We start from the raw sequence: 16,468 nt of genomic DNA, 5'->3' as shown, positions 1-16,468 counted from the left end.
GAGGGTCCCATCCTGACTTGGAGGCCACCTGGCCTTGGCTCTGGCATTAGACATATTCAGCCACTACTACTATTGCTGCTTCTTTTTGCCTTTTTGGGGTTTGTGACCAAAGTGGAAAACTTGGGGGTCCCCTCTTGCCCAGATTGAGCAGGTGGAGGTCAACGAGGCCCTCCACCCCTCCCATTGTCCCTGGGGTCTTGGACACCTGGACCAAATGGACAGGTGGAAATCTGCTGCCACTATATATCAGAGATGCCCTGGGGGCCTTGTGCAAGAGGCCTGGACCCCCTGAGTCTCTTTGTACATCTGTGACACGAGGACAAAGATCTGACCTCTTACTGGCAGTCCAGAGTCAGTGGTGCAGGCTAGTGGCATGGACGCCTTGGCCCTCCTGGTCTCCCACAGGAGTCAATGGAATGCTCAGCCATGTTCCTTTTCTCACATGAAACCTGCCAACTCTTCATGAGCGTGGCAAAACTGAATGTTCGTGTTTCCATTCTGTGGGAGGACACACAGACCCAAGTAAGGATTCACTCAGAGCATCTGAAGACATGCAGCTCCCTCCAGGTGGAAGCCTCCTCTGCACTGACCTTGCCCCATAGCCCATCACCACTAAAGGGTGTCTGTTCCTCCCAGCCTCTGAGTGTATATGTGTGTGGAGCCTTGTGTGGTCCCAGCAATGTAACTCAGGAATGGGGTGTCCCTGGAGGCTTAGTTGAGCAGATCCTGGCTGCCCCAGCTCACATGTGTGGACAACCCAAAGACTGCCCAAGGCCATACCAAAGGTGTCCCCTCCCAGGGGTCCACTCAGGATATTCTGCCTGCAGATACACCCCACCCTGAGGTGTCATGGCTGGGACCACATGTCCCTGCAGTACAGTACATTGAATTTTTCTTCAGCTTTTATGTGAAATCTTCTACTTTTGATCAGGAGGGCCCCACCATGGTTTTGTGTCTCCCAAATACTTCTCATAGCTCTCTGACACATACTATTGGTAACGAGGTGCAGTTCTGAGACCCCCATATGGATGGAGACCTCAAATCCTGCCATTTCATCATCTCCTGGAAGATCCCAGCCACCTCCACTGCATTTAAGAACCATGGCCTATGGAGCTACATCTGCCCACCAACTGCCAATGAATGAAACAGGTCCCTCCTCATCTTCATCCCAAATAGGCCAAACAGAATGTTTGCAATTAAACTGCCAGGGAAAAACAAAAAAACTCATTTCCTGAGTCCTAACTACCCAAGCTTGCTCTTTAACTGGATGATCAGTTTGCTGCCCTGTGAGACGTTGTTCCCTTTTGAGGAAATCTCAGATGGCATCTGAAAGAAGTGGAAGATGTCCCTGGGGGAGGGCAAGAAGGAAGGGGAAAGGTAGGGGTGTTTGGAAGTGACTAGGAGCACATCCACTTTCCTTTTGTGGCTTGGGACCAGGATTGCCTGGGTGGGTGGAGGTGAAACTGGGCAGCTCTGAGCCCTGCTGGACATCATGGACTTGGGAGCTGACCTCTAAGCTCAGCACAACAGAGATCCCCACTCCTATTTCATGAGCTGCTGGTGTTAATATGTGCAGATTTCAACTAGACAGAGTGTGTTGCTGAAAAGCACACAATGGACATGTTCCCATTTTACTCAACTCTGTGGCTGAATGAGCAGGGACCCGTATTGAGGCAGAAGAGCTGACCTGAGGACTTGTGGAGCCCCAGCCTACACAGTCCCTCCTGAGGAGACCCTGCCTCCCAGGCTCCCTGTGGAGTGATGTCCAGCCTCACAAGGGGGCCCTTGGTCCTGACTGACTTTCTGTGGAGGGAGACCGGTCAACCTGGAAGCTTCCTCCCACATCTCCTACAGACGGCCAATCATGAGGCTTTCAGAGCAGAGAGCATGTCATAGAATGAGAAGTTCTTGAAGATTACATCCTCCTGGAGAGGGAGAAAGAATGAGAAATGAGGTGTGGTCTGAGTGTCCCCTGTTCCAGCTTTAGCACCCTCAGCTGGCATCTCCCCCCTTGGATGAGAGGCCCCCAGGGAGTCCCTGAGGGCACACTTTGCACCAAGAGAGGGACCTACACTCAATCTGAGGGAGGAGCCTGTTTGGGATGTGAGGAGATGGAGGGCTGTGATACAGGCTGTGGCAGGGCCTGGAGACTGAGAGAAGACAAGAGCACAGAGGGTCCCCAGGACTCCAGAGAGGGCCCCTGAGTTCACCCTAGGCAGGTCAATCCAGTGCACCACCACCCTGGCCCTGGCCATGGCCTTCATGGTGTGGTCCTTGAGGTAGCTGACAATGATGCATTTGGTCACAAGTTTGAACTTGGTGATGATGGCGTAGATGGCGGGAGCCATGTTTTCCTTGCCCTTCTTGTCTCACTGGGACCAGATGGAGTCCAGACAGTGATAGAGTACCACTTTCTTGAACAGTTCCTGGGAAGGAGGGGAACATGGCCAGCCACGCCCAGATAACCCAGATCCTGCAGTCCCTCAGGATGCTGGCCAGGATCATTGTCACAATGGTGCATGGGACAGGTACAGCTACTGCCCTATATCTACTCACTAGAAGGGGAATTGTGGGCTTGGGGTTAATAAACTCGCCCAGGTTACAATGCTCGCAATGGAGCAGGGTCTTGACCCAGATCATAGGATTCTGGATCAAGGATGGAAAGTCTGGGGAAGCAGAACATGGGAGAAAGATTCTCCCAGCTCCACACTCCTGAGCTGAGCTGCTCACCGCATCCATCCTTGTTAACTACTCAGACACCAGCTCTGGAGAGAAAGCCAGGTCAGCCTCTCCTCACAAAGACCATTCTGAGAGATCTCAGAAGGGCATTAAGGATCTGTGGGGCAGCCCACCCTGGTACTGATCTGAGCTCTTTCCTGGCTTTGGTGCTGTTGCCACACTTGCCTCCCTCTCCAGAACCATTGCTCTGAAGGTGACTTAACTGATTGTAGTTCCAGAATGAGCACTCCAGTGACCTATAAAGATGGCAGTGAAGGTAGCAGTGGGACCACCTCCTACTCAGGAAGTGCTGACCAGTGTCTCCAAGCTGGCAGCAGGTGTTATACCTGAGGATGGAGCCAGGTCTACCTCCAGAAGGGGCATAGTTGCTACCTCCATAGGTAGCAAGGGAGGTTGTACCAAGGCACCTTCAAGTTCTAAAACCAGTGCTTCTGCTGCTGAAGGAGCAGGCTCTACCTCTAGAGAGGGCAGTGCTGTTAAGTGTAGAGGCAGCAAGGCAGGTGAAGGTGGACTTGCTTCCAGCTCTGGAACTTGTTCTCCTGATTGTGATGTAGCTGCCTTCAGCTCCTTAAGAGGTGCTCCAGCTGATGACATAGGACAATCTAGCTCCAGGGAGGGCATGGGCCTTATCTCTGTGGGTGGCTGTTGTGGTGGTGTTAGAGACACCTTCAACTCAGGAGCTGGCTCCAGAGCACACAGTGTGTCAAACTCTATTTTCAGAAAAGGCACTGGTACAACATGGAAATGGGCAGTAAAGGCAGTGATGGAACTGACTCAGGCCCTGGTACTGCTCTGGTGTCTGCCACACACCTTGGAACTTGTGCTATAGGTTGCCCTGGAGGTATTTGCTGCCCTGGGGGATGGGGATGACAAAAGAGCTGGACAAGAGGCAGTTTCCCCACCATAAATGGCTCTCAGTGTCTTTCCAATACAGAGAAGATCCCAATACCTCTAGCAGAAGATCCAGCCCATAAAAGTGTTCCCAGCCTACAGGCACCCAAGTCATATGTCGGGCTCTTCTATGATCCCAGTCCAAGGGCAACCTCTGCTAGTTCCAGCCTCTGTGGTGCAATCCTGGCCCCCACCCCGCAAGCTCATGTGCCCTACCCTGAGACCTCCTCACCCTCTGGGTCTGCCTCAGTGGGCTCTGGGTGGCTCATCTATGAAAGAAGAACCATGGCACAGTGCTCCAGAGCAGAGCCAGTCAGTTACATGGGCATTGGCCACCAGCAACTTGAGGCACAAAATTCTGAAGGCTGCAGGAAATCTTCAGAGTACTGGTCCATCCAGGTGCCCTGCTGGGAGCAGATGGTGCTGAGGGCAGGTGGGGGCTACATAATCAGACTCTGACCTTTCCCTCCACAACACACACAGGGACCCTCCCAGTGAACATAAAGTCCATAAGGACTGGCAAAAATTCCAACTGTTCTGTTCATTGCCTGGTGTTGACACACAGTAGAAGCTTCTGTGTGAGTAATGAGGGGTCAGGGCCTCCTATGCCAGTCCCTCATGGCTCCCTGCCAGTACACTTGGCCCAAAGAGCTGCCTCATCTTTTGCCATGTGTTGTTTGTGTCTCCCCTTCCCACTGACACCGGTCTTGCCATGACTTGGATGCATCCATCCCTGCCAACCCTGCAGGAGGCAGACAGGACTGAGGTTCACAGCAGATTTGAAGCAGGCTGCTCACCACCTCCTGTTGGGGGTCTGCATGAGGTGGTGTTGGTGGCCTAGGGACTTTGAGGTTCCAAAGGAGGGGGAAGGTTCTCTCATGGACTGAGTCCCCTGATGTCCTCTGTAGACAGTGCCCAGCATCTTTACTCCTCTACAAGGGGAGGGGGATGCCCTCTGGGTTGGCCTTCCAGGGGTCTCAGGATGTGTGGGCCCAGATCCGGCACAGCTGTACCCTGTCACCCACCACCTGACTCCCCATGATGCTGTCTGGAGAGGAGAGATGCCCACCCTCACCCACAGTGTGCTCACATTTTCATTTCAAGGCATCCACCAGACCCACCCCTTCCATGGAAGTCATGTCCATATCTAGATGAGACAGTGAGGGTGTCACAACTTCTTCCTGAGTGTACCCTCTGCTGAAGATATTGCATCCTATTGCCTGCAGCCCCCACTCTAAAGGAACCCAGAAGGCAGGGATTGTTGTCTGCTTTGGTCACTGTATGAAGCTACAAGCCTAAGGAAGTGCATGCACCATGTTTACCAGGTAAAGGATGAGCCCTAAATCGCACCTTCTCAGATATGGGGTGGGTCTGGACCCCTCTGGCGGGCAACACTAATCCATGCTCTGATCATACCAAGGTCCGAGGTCCGGAAAGGGCATGCAGACCTCCTTAAGAAATGAGAAACCTGGTTCAGTAGGGGCTGATGCCAAGAGCCTCCTCACTGGACAGAGGAAAATCCTGCCCAGGACCAGACCTGTCCCTCCAGCCACCCTGTCCATGAGCCAGGCTCAGGACAGCCCTTCCTATTGATTCCCCCAGTCAGTCCTATATTCAAACTCATGGGTTGGTCCTTGAAGCACCATCTTCCCAAGGAGGAAACTGAGGCCAGGAGTCCAATAGAATTTCTGAGACTCAAGCACATTGGGGCAGATCAGTCCAGGTGATGGGATGGGGTGGGCATTCACTGGTGGAGCACTTGAGCACTTGTCCAGTCATGCTCAGTGGAGGTGCATGCTTAGGTGGCAATTGCAACTGAAACAAGAGGAACTCTGTTTCTCCCCATCAGCTGAGTCCCTCAGCCTTGGTGGATGAGCCTCATGGTGGTGGCTGTGGGGGTGGTGCTGCAGCCCCACCTTCCCAACAGCCACCGTGTTCACTTGGCACCACTGCCCACCTGCCTCCAAGTCCTACTGTTCCTGAAACCTGCCTCCTCAGGGCACCAAACCTTCAACTCTCTCCCTCAGACAGGCCTTGTCTCAGGGCCCTGATGCCCAAGTTGCCCTGAGGAGATGGAGGTCAGGGAGGAGCCTGGGGCTAAGGAGTACAATAAGGACAAGGAGAGGTATGGGGGATCCACCCTGTGAGGCAGGAGGCCTGGGGACACACCTTGGGCTGGCCTGCATCTCAGGGTAGATTCTGCAGGAGAAATGGGGGCAGCTCTGTCCCAATCAGCCCTTAAGCACTTGGGGTGGTAGGGCAGCATCACAGTGGCTTCCCGTAATTCCCTCTGGCCACAAGACTCACCAGCACCTGCAGCCACTGGGCAGTAATCCTCTCTCCCTCTGACACAGCAGTTGTCCCCATCCCTCAGCCCACCAATAGACACCATGGTTGCGAACTCCCAGCAGGTCAGCGGCTGCATGACCTGTGCTCCTCACTGTTCAGCCCTTCTGCCCCAAGTCCCAGGCCTTCCGATGGGCTCCATCCAAGCTCATACATGCTGTGACTACTTCGGACTGGCTCTTCTTCCCAACAGCCCTAGAATAAGGGAGGCCTGGGCAGATGGAGGGGAAGTAATGAGAAGACGTTGAAGAAGAGCCACTGCCTGCAAAGTCCTGGATGCAGCCCAGGAGGGACTTGCCAACATGGTGCAGGACCACCTGCCCTAGATTTACCCAGCCAGGTGTGTGCTGGAGAGGAGGAATCTCCTCCAAGCCTGGACAGCCTTCTCACCACTTTCTGCAGGGTCTACTGCATCCCAGAGGCCTGAAAAGGTGCAGACTTTACATGCACCAAGCCCATTCCCCATTCACAGCAGTTTCAAGATCTGAGGAGCTGAAGTGAGCCATTTCATGTACTTCTAGAAGGGCACTGATACCACAGCTTTCTGTCAGGAAGAGCTAATGATCAGGAGACCCTCCTAGCTAAGCCTCCCCACCTGCCAAGGGCTGGTGACAGTTCCCGAGGGTACATTGAAAATGTAACACAGGCTAGTGCCAGAAAAGGCCTCCACCTGCATCACCTGTTACCTGTGTCTTGTCCAGGTGACTGGGTCAGGACTTTAACAGCTTCAAAAAGTAATCCACCTAGCAATCCCAGGAATTCCCCACAGGCAAACCTGGATGACTTGCCCTGGTCTCTGGGTCTGTTGGCACCAACATGAGGCACTGACAGGATTTGAAATTTTTCCAAGGTGTTCATAAAACCAAGGAGCAATAACCAGTATCCAAACAAGATCTGTGGTCCATCTTGGGGAAGAACAAGCCAGACTCAAGCGTTTTCCATCAGTCAAAGTGAACATTAGAAAATATTCAGTGGCATCATATGCCCTCAGGTGAGGGACACAGAAAAGGGGTTTGGGTTGCACTCTAATAGGAAATTCCATCTGACTGGAAGGTCATGGCTTTAGAATTGTGACAGAAATTTCCTGGAGCCTCATCTGCAGATTGCCAGCTGAATGGATATAAGTCACAGAGAACTTCCCAAAAGGCCAGACCTTCCATCAAAGGGGTCCACTGTTCCCAGGAGGGGAAGAGCTCTCTGATGAAAAGCACTGTGTGGGAATGCTCCCTCCTGAGCAAGGTATCCAAGCTCTCCCCAGCCACAGGACATGGAGAATCTGCAGCCATGCTCTTCCCCAACAGCCCACCCACCTCTTCATTTTCTGCTCCCCTTGCACCCTTGACGCTCTTAGGCAAGCTCATGGGGACCACAGAGCAAGAAGGTGGCTCTAACCTTAAATGTATGCCCTAGGTCAGAAAGAGGACCTAATTCCAAAATTTGAACCATGATCTCTACTTAACTACTTTTCTACTATACAACTTTTCCAAAAAGTAAAAAAGAAAACCTAAAAAAGGAAAGAAAATATTTGGAAACTGTGTTTCTGCTAACAGTGTAATACACAGAATATAAAGAGAATTACTATAACTCAATAAAAGGACAATCAGCCCCATTAAGAAATGGGAAAAGGGCTTGAATAGACATATCTGCCAAGAATATATACACATGCCCAAAAAGCATGTAAACAGATGCTCAACATCATTAGCCATTAGAGAAATGCACATAAGATACCAAAAATAAAAATAAGGTGCAACTACACACATGCTTTAATGCTGGTATTAGGAAAAAAAAATGGTTTTGAGGATGTGGAAAAATGGACATCTTGTAAATTATTGGTTTGAAATAAAATAAAGGTCACACAACCCACTTAAAAAATGGTCAAGATATTTGAACTAACACTTTCTCAAAAAAGAATTCCAAATGGCCGAAAAGCACATGAAGGGAAGTGGACTTGGCCCAGTGGTTACAGCGTCCGTCTACCACATGGAAGGTCCATGGTTCAAACCCCAGGCCTCCTTGACCTGTGTGGAGCTGGCCCACGCACAGTGCTGATGCACACAAGGAGTGCCATGCTACCAGGGATGTCCCCCCCATAGGGGAGCCCCACACACAAGGAGTGTGTCCCATAAGGAGAGCCACCCAGCATGAAAGAAAGTTCAGCCTGCTCAGGAATGGCACTGCACACACGGAGAGCTGACACAACAAGATGATGCAATAAAAAGAAACACAGATTCCCATGCCACTGACAACAAACAGAAGTGAGCCAAGAAGATGCAGCAAATAGACACAGAGAACAGACAACCGGGGCAGGGGGGAGAAATAAATAAATAAATCAAAAAAAAAAAAAAGCATGTGAAAAGATGCTCAAAATCACCAGCTATTAGGGAAATGCAAATCACAATTTCTAGCAGATACCATGTTACTCCCATCAGACTGGCAGCTATCAAAAAATAGAAGACTACACGTGTTTGAGGAGGTGTGAAGGAATGGGAACATTCATCCAGTGCTATTGGGAGTGCAGTAGAATCCAGCCATTCTGGAGGACAGTTTGGCAGTCCCTCAAAAACTACCTGTAAAAAAAAAAAAACAAAACTACCTGTAGATTTGCCATATGACCCAGCAATCACACTACTGGGTATATATGCAGAAGAACTGAAAACCAGGAACAAACCTATGCACACTAATGTTCATAGTGCCATTCTTCATTATTGCTAAAATTTGGAATCAACCCAAAACCCAATGACAGATGAATGGATAAACAAAATGTTGTCTATACATACAATGGAATACTACTCAGCTATAAGAAGAAATACAGTACAAATGGGAAAACATGGATGAATCTTAAGGACCTTATGTACAGTGAAGCAAGCCATGCATTGGAGTACAATTACTACATGACCTTTCTGATATGAAATAATCAAACAAAGCTGTCTCAGTGACTGGATGATAGGCTTACAGGAAATTGGGGGGAGAGGAAGGTTGTGCACTGATGTCTACATGAGTGAAATCTATGATAAAGTGGAGGTTAAGCAGTTGTACAGGGAAGGGATAAGATGGGGGCATAGGGATAATACTGGATGGGTCTTTGCAGGTCTGAGGGGGTCTAGGGTGGGAGGATGGGTCAGATGGCCTAAGGAATCAGGGAGAGGGGTGAGGGAACAATTGAACATGGGAGGGAAGCAGACTTGGCCCAGTGGTTAGGGCGTCCGTCGACCACATGGGAGGTCCGCGGTTCAAACCCCAGGCCTCCGTGACCTGTGTGGAGCTGGCCCATACACAGTGCTGATGCATGCAAGGAGTGCACTGCCACGCAGGGGTCATGTAGGGGAGCCCCACGTGCAAGGAGTGTGCCCCATAAGGGGAGCTGCCCAGCATGAAAGAAAGTGCAGCCTGCCCAAGAATGGTGCCAAACACACAGAGAGTTGATGCAGCAAGATGACGCAACAAAAAGAAACACAGATTACCATGCCGCTGACAACAACAGAAGCAGACAAAATTTAGAAGGATACGTAGCAAATGGGCACAAAGAACAGACAACTGGGGGGGAGGGGAGAGAAATAAATAAAATAAAATCTTTAAAAAAATTGAACATGGGAGATTGTTGAGCATGTGGTTTAAACTATAATGTTGAGAAAACTCTTTGGAAAATTTAATAAAGAAGGATTACCTGGTTAAGGTCCTTAAGGTGGGGGCATCTGGCACAGGCTTCTAGGGAGTGTGTGAGTGCTCACCTTGTCATAGTGGTATAGTGTGTTATATCATTGGTTGGAGACTCATACAATGAGTGGGAAGGTGTGCCCACATCCTGGGGAGGCCTGATGTTCTGAAATAGATGGAATTGTGTCTCTCAAGAGAATTGGTGGCTCCCAATGGGGGATGACAGTCTAGTATGTCAAGCCCTCAGCATTGTTGTAAGTATCTGTAAATCTGGTCCTTGAGGCAGTGAAGATTGGTTGTCACTGTGGGTCCTGAGGGGAGGGAGAGAGAGCAATAGAATAGATGGAAGCAGGGTAACTGGGGGTCAATGGAAGTGTTCCACAAGCTCATGCAATGATGGATATAAGACGTGTTAAATTACACCAAAAATGTATAAAAGTCGGTAGGCTAAAATGTAAACCATAATGTAAAATATAAGGTAACTAAGTTTAGAAAATTTGGGAAGTGGTCTTGGCTCACCTGACAGAGCATCTGTCTACCACATGGGATGTCCAGGGTTCAAATCCAGCACCTTCTGACCCATGTGATGAGATGGCCCACATGCAGTGCTGTCCCCCGTGTAGGGGAGCTCCATGCATAAGGAGTGCACCTCGTAAGGAGAGCTGTCCCTCATGAAAGAAAGTGCAGCCTGCCCAGAAGTGGCATGGGCACAGGCATGTGGAGAGGTGATGCAGCAAGACAATGCAACAAAAAGAGACACAGATTCCCGGTGCCACTGACTGGAATGCAAGCAGACACAGAAGAACACACAGCAAATGGACACAGAGCAGACAACTGGGGGAGAGGGAGAGAAATAAATAAAAATCTTAAAAAACTGAAAATAAAAAATATAAGATTAGAAAAATTGTACAGTCTAAAATATTAACCATAATGTAATCCCAAATGAAACCGTGTTTGATAGTTATGTTTCAATATCTTTACATCAGCTGCAGTAACTATAGCATGAACATGTAAAAAGATCATTGCTGGGGAAGGGGGTAAAGGGTTTGATTTTGGATATATGGGAGTCCCCTATATTTTATATGTCACTTTAACATGATCTAAAACTTTTTTGAAGACAAAATTAAAAGTTAGAAATAAAAAGAAAGGAGGTAGACACTGAGGAAGAAATGAAAGAAACTGCCTTGCCACTGTACATACATGGCAACATCTATTAGAGTGATGAAAGGCAAAATGCCAAAACAAAGTTTTATGATATTTTGCACTTCTTAATACCCCAATTTATTTTTACTTTATTTTAGTATTTCTAAATTAGTATGCATTCTATTACTAATCTTTAAACCTATCACTACTACTTCATTTTCATATTAATTGAATTTGGCAATATATTAGGGTTCATTTTTGAAGAAGTTTTGGACCACAGAGCGGTCCAATGATGGCAGGGGAGGAACTCTGGTGTGGGGTGTTATTGATGGGGGACACAAGGTTGGGAGGGAGTTCTCCAGGGCACATATATAGGGTACATAAAATGTTTGGATATATTTTGGGTATATTCATAGTAGTTACAGTTATAAATGACAACTGAGGGAGTGCTAAGTTCCTAGCCAGGGAAGTGTGTCACATTCCCCAATGAAACAGCAACAACCTCCAAGTGCAAGGGCAAAGACCAGTGAAGAAGAATGCTCCAATGATGAGACCTTGATACTTAAGACTATGCTTATGAACCTGTGCACCTGAAATTTGAACCAGGCCCAGAGCTGCAGGGTGCCTGAGTTACCTCCTGAGAACCTACATGTTGCTGAAATGTGGCCCCTCTCTAAGCCAAACTCACACAGGCTCATAAGCGTAGTCATCAGTATCAAGGGCTCATTGTTGGACCATCCTTCTTTATTGGTCTTTGCCATTGCACTTGGGGGACTATTCCTGTCCAATTGGGGAATGTGATACAGCTCCCCTGACTAGGAACTCAGCACTCCCTCAGTTGTTTTTAATACTACAGTCATTTTGATCTCACTCTCCCAACTTCATTGTCTCTCTCAGTGAAGAATAGACTTCTTTGGTGTCAGTGTAAGTGATGGAAAACCCTTAGCAGTTTACCAAATGGGTACCTTGCTTAGTTCCCAAAACTTGACCCTTGCAATTTGGTCATAGCACTAAGTTTTAAGAGTGAGTTCAACATGATCGTAGTTAAGAGCTTACACATAGCAGGCAAAAATCCCATGTACTACCTAAAGGACAATGTCAACACACATCATTTCAATGTGGATGAGGTTCCAGTATCCTGCCTGGTTGCTTTAGAGAGATGTCTCATTGCTGTTAATGAGACCTGTTTACTGCATTCCTATTGAAAGTCAATCAATTACTTAATGCTCATTCTGGTATCATATATACACAAATTGTGTAAGTGAGGAAAAGCCCATCCTTGGCAAAGAAGTGTGTGTACTGCACCATTCTGAAAAGGAAACACAAGTTACTCAATCAAAGAACTAAGTTTAAAGAGTATGGTAAGAGTGATTTTGAGTTCCTGTCATGCTAGGGTCATCTGATGATGTAACTAGAAAATGACCTTGAAAAAAAGGGTCAACTTGGACCAGCAGAATATCTCAATCTACATATAATACCAGGAGTTAAAAATGCTTTTTGACCTAAATCAAGGGGGAAATGGAAAGGACAAATGAGTTTATATGGCTATGAGTCTTCAAAAAGAGCCAGGAGGTTATCAGAGGGGTTGCCCTTATGCACACCTGAGCAGTGTCCCATAGACAGATAAAGTAGATACAACCCAGGTATTGGTTCTTCTGAGGGCTACAGAGGCCTACAGGTTCTATGGTCATGGCAGATGGAGTTCAGTGCCATCTCAGTTGGTCCTCCTTTGGAGTTTGTGTTTCTGTGTGATGGAGCTGGACTTAGATGTGATCTTCATCCACAAGTCTATTCTGTTACTTTTACCAGAACTGTAGTTGGTGCTGGGGTTTAATGTATACCCAGGGGACCTGAATCACTGGGCTGACCATGTGATAGTCAGGCCCTGAGCCTCAACAGACTTGCCACTCCTACACTCTGGTTTACTGGACTTACCCCACTCATCTAACATAGAGGTGAAGAAGGCCAACCACCACACCAGGGAGCCAAGAGTGCCTACAACTGAAAGCAGGAGAATTGCATCCAGCATCCATGTGGAATCTAAGCCCCCTCTTGATATAGATGTGGAGTGGACACAACCATTCCAAGGTCCACAGGATGGAGGAATAGAGTATGGATTAGAGTGGGTTTAGTGGTATTCTATTCATGAACTATTGTGATTAGTAATTGAAGAAAATGTGGCATTGGTGTGGAGAAAGTGGCCATGGTGGCTGCTGGGGGTAGGGAGTGGGAGGAAGAGATGTGATGTGGGGGCATTTTCAGGACTTGGAGTTGTCCTGGGTGGCACTGCAGGGACAGTTACCAGACACTGTATGTCCTTCCATGGCCCATTGTGTGGACTGTGGGAGGGTGTGGGCTATGATGTGGACAATTGACCATGAGGTACAGCGGTGCTCAGAGATGTATTCACCAAATGCAATAAATGTCTCATGATGATTGAGGAGGTTGTTGTTACGGGGGGAGGAGTCGGGTGAGGGGGGTGGGGGGTATATGGGGACCTCATATTTTTTAATGTAACATTAAAAAATAAAGACAAAGATAGCTATGGACATTGGACAATGGAACAAACATGAGGAAACAAAACGAAGTGGTAATCAGCTTTGAAATGCCAAGAGGCCACTAAATAGGATCCCTTACCTAAAAGGAACATTAACAACCGCACAGAAAGGAGGTTGTGTTCCTTTTGGAACATTAGCTCACACGGTTGTGGATACAGAGCACAGCTCCTTTAATTAAAAAGAAAAGTACTGGAAATATATTTAAATCACAAGTCATAATTTAACCCCTAGAGAATATTGGTAAGGTACATTTCTGAACAGAAAATCATCTGTTGCCTGAGGCACTTTATAGTCAAATTGCAAATAAGGAAAAATGACAACCATTGAACATCTGACATGACTGGCCCTGCCATGCAGTATTGAAAACAATCCCTTTAGAGCTGTACAGAACATATGTCCAGGGTGCATGGTAATGATTGGATATACTCATAGTGGCAACAATTAAAAACCACAGCAGGGGGGGTACTGGGTTCCTGGCCAGTGGTGCTCTGTCGTGGTCCCTAGGGGAGCAGCAACAGTCTCCCAGGTACAGCGGCGGGGACCGGGAGGGAGCGAGGGTTCAACAGTGAGCCCCTGATGCTAATGACTATGCTTGTGAGCTGATAAACCTAAAATAAGAACAAGGCCTAGAGCAACATTGTGCCTGGGAATTTCCTCCTGTCAGCCTTCATGTTACTCAAATGTGGCCAGTCTCGAAGCCAAACTCAGCATGTAAATGCAATGCCTTCCCTCCAGCGTGGGACATGACACCCGGGGATGAGCCTCCCTGGCAACGAGGGACCACTATCAAATACCAACTGATGATGCAACTGGAAAAGGACCTTATACGGAAGGTTCAATGCGGATCAGCAGAATATCCATGTCTACATAAAATACCATGACTTTAAAATGCTGTTTGACCTAAAGTAAGGGGGAAATGGAAAGGAGAAATGAGTTTATATGGCTACGAGTTTCTAAAAAAGAGTCTGGAGGCTGGCAGAAGGATTGCCCTCATGCACAACTGAGCAGAGTCAGAGAGACAGATAAAGCAGATACAACCCCCAGATATTGGTTCCTTTGAAGGCTAAAGAGACCCATGGGAGTTATGGTCATGGCCGATGGGGTTAACTACCAGGGCAGATGGCCCCTCTTTGGAAATGGTGTTTATGTGTGATGAATCTGGACTCAGATGGGATCTCCCTTCATAAGACTTTCATGCTAATGTGCTGGAGGTGCAGTTAACGTTGGGGTTTAAGATATATTTAGGGGATTTGAATCTCTGGACTGACAATGTGATAGCCAGGTCCTGAGCCTCAACAGACTCCAGCACCTACAATCTGATTTATTGGACTTACCACACTCAGCTAAGATGGAGTTGAAGAAGGACAACCACCACACCATGGAGCCTAGAGTGATTACAACTGAGAATGGGAGGATTGCGTCCAGCGTCCATGTGGAGTCTGAGCCTCCTCTTGACTTGGAGGTGCGGTGGACACGGCCGATCCGGTGTCCGCGTGGAGGAGGTGGCATTGGATTGGGAGGGGTGGACGTGGTGGACGATGGGTGTGGGGGGGGCGGGAGGAGATGGGAGGTGGAGGCGTCTTTGGGACGTGGAGCTGCCCTGGATGGTGCTTCAGGGGTGGTCACCGGACGTTGTGGGTCCTCGCGGGGCCCACTGGATGGAGTGGGGGAGAGTGTGGGCCATGGTGTGGACCATTGTCTGTGGGGTGCGGGGATGCCCAGGGATGTGCTTGCCGGGTCCGGTGGATGTGTCGTGGTGGTGGGGGCGAGTGTTGTTGGGGGGGGTGGGGTGGGGGGGGTTGAATGGGACCTCACATATATGTTTTTAATGTAGTGTTGTTACAGAGTCAATAGAAGGAAGGAGAAAAAAAAAGAAAAAAAAAACGAAAACAATCCCTTTATATTACTGTGGTAGAGCATAAAAGCAATATGTGACTTCCTGAAACTTTCACTCATATCAAATAAGTAATCCAAGGTTCTTTTATTTTTATTTTTTTAAAGATTTATTTATTTCTACCCACACACACTGTCTGCTCTCTGTGTTCATTTGCTGTGTGTTCTTGTATCTGCTTGTGTTCTCATTAGGCAGCTCTGAGAACCAATCCTAGGACCTTCCGGAATGGGAGAGGGGTGATTATTCTCTTGTGCCACCTCAGCTCCCTGTTCTATGTATTCCCCTTGTCTCCCCTCTGTCTCTTGTTGTGTCATCTTGCTGCACCAGCTCTCTGTGGCAGCTGGCACTCCTGCACAGGGTGGCACTCCTGCAGGGCGTGCACTCCCATGGTGGCTGGCACTCCATGTGGGTGAGCTCACCACACGGGCCAGCTTGCCTTCACCAGGAGGCCCTGTTCATCGAACCCTGGACCTCCTATATGGTTAATGGGAGCCCAACTCCTTGAGCCACATCCATTTCCCTTGGTTCTTTTATTTTTAAAAGGATTTTGCAATAACCATTTTTTATGGATCTTAGGATTTTACTGAAAAAAGGGCAGTCTAGCTTCATACCTTGCACATAGGTATCCTCAGTAAATACTGAGGATTTTCATTCTATGAAATGAATGTAGCTGTGACAGAGGAGATGACACCGGAATCTGGAGCCTGGGCTTGCCCCTCCATCTCTGCATAGCTCAGTGTGGCTTAGGCTATGCAGAGATGGAGGTTTTAGCTGGTTCATCGGCAACATTAGGTGTTCTATTTCTGTATTGGACACCTTATTCTTTCCCAATGTTTTGGGTTTTTTTTAAAGTCCTTCGGTTTCAGATATCATTCCTATGGAAATACCAAACCATGCATAAATCTTTCATTCCAAGCTTTATTTCCTTTAACTCATATCAGACCCATAAATAGCCATGTTTTCTAAAAAAAAAAATTCCTCCCCCTTTCTTTTAATTTTTAAGTAAAGAAGCCATTTATCAAGAAAGTTTCCATTTAGCCCTCTTCAACTTTCAGAATTTAAAATAGGTAGATATAAGAGTTTTTGTTTCATTATGTTTTTTGTCATACTTATTTTCAATTAAAGACTTTAGAAGCATATGAAACTTTAAAATTTCATTTGTAACTGACCCTTCCAGGGTATACATTATCCTCTATGTAAGGAAACTGGATCAGCAATTTTGACCAGAAATCACTGCAAGTTT

At 47.8% G+C, this 16,468-nt stretch overlaps 1 protein-coding gene across 3 annotated transcripts in view; it reads right to left on the bottom strand.

Annotated features, from left to right (window-relative positions):
* Window positions 1-16,468, bottom strand: part of LOC131277072 (leucine-rich repeat and calponin homology domain-containing protein 1-like) — a 112,420-nt gene that overhangs the window by 37,989 nt on the left and 57,963 nt on the right. The window lies entirely within an intron of this gene.

This window comes from Dasypus novemcinctus, chromosome 31, assembly GCF_030445035.2.
Source record: "Dasypus novemcinctus isolate mDasNov1 chromosome 31, mDasNov1.1.hap2, whole genome shotgun sequence".
Taxonomy (NCBI): Eukaryota; Metazoa; Chordata; class Mammalia; order Cingulata; family Dasypodidae; genus Dasypus; species Dasypus novemcinctus.
This window is presented reverse-complemented; position numbering and strand designations above follow the sequence as displayed.